Source organism: Nematolebias whitei, chromosome 2 (assembly GCF_014905685.2).
Source record: "Nematolebias whitei isolate Nwh7 chromosome 2, NemWhi1, whole genome shotgun sequence".
NCBI classification, from domain to species: Eukaryota; Metazoa; Chordata; class Actinopteri; order Cyprinodontiformes; family Rivulidae; genus Nematolebias; species Nematolebias whitei.
In genome coordinates, this window is record NC_056499.1 from 23,358,197 (window position 1) to 23,359,475 (window position 1,279).

The window sequence follows — 1,279 nt, forward strand, 5'->3', positions numbered from 1 at the left end:
AGTGTTTTACTTTGTTTGCAAATACTAGATTATTTCAGTATCTGTTTGCTATACTATTACCAATTAGTGCATGCAACAGTGATAAACAACACCAATCTTATTATCCCGTAGGCACTTTTTTAATATCTTTGACAAAAATGACTTTCACAATCTATATGTGATGCAATACGCAAGAGAAATACATGATGGAAAGCATCTGTGCTGAGACACTTAAGTGCTGCTCCACTGATAAACTATCTTCTTCCACCTGAGGCTGTTTGCTTTCAGCTAATTGATGGATGGTTGAATTTCCATGTGGGAAAATGTAGCTTCACATCCAATCTGTTTCACTTATTGTGGAGTAACTACCAGCCGTGATGCCAGTGGTTAGCTAATTATCTCTGCCCTGCGTCATTAGCAACAAGTCAGGACAGCCATGCCGCAATCAGTCGCATCATCATCTGAACATGATGGGATCTCTGGGATCACATGGGTCTTTATCATCTCCAGGGTCCTATGGATAGCAGAGAGGCTTAATACTCTCTGTCTTTCTCCCCGGAGAGTCCAGTTGATCGTAACGCAGACGTCCAATTGAATCACAGAGATAAAATCTTGGCCAAATGTACAGACGTCATTGACCCAACATAACCACTGAGTAACAACTAAAAGGATACAGTTATACCATCAAGCCTCCGCTCATGCACAGGTCTGTAAAATCAATCACACAACTGTTCATTCCGTAATTAGGTTTGCAGGTAGTGCTTATTACTTTAGCTGTGTGTGTTTTCTGTTGACCAAGTTTATAAAGTTAACATGGATGAAGCTTTCAAAAACTCAGGTCACTTAAAACCCCAAAGCTAAACAAACAAACAAACAACAACAACAACAACAACACTATATATATATATATATATATTTTTTTTTTTTTACTGCAAACTATATATATTTTTTTAATTAAAAAAAAATTCTGCTACCATTTCTACTTAAGGATGATTAAATTTGGCTCTCTTTTTTTCTCGTCATCTTGAAGTAAGAACCCACAGTTTTTATTAGAGAATGGTTTCCATCATTGATAACTACTCTTGTGGTGCATAACCCATTGTACACTCCGGGTCAATCCCAGGCGGGTCATTACCATGTACAGCACTGATAGGCATTGATTTAATCTGCCTAGCTCAGACCCCATATGAGCCCCATGAGGGGGCTTCGGCTTCCAAGGTCCATAGCACCAGAGTTGCACTGTCAGTTCTCTTCCATCCTAATTATGTCCAGCCAGATCCAATGTCTCCGGTTCTTCCTG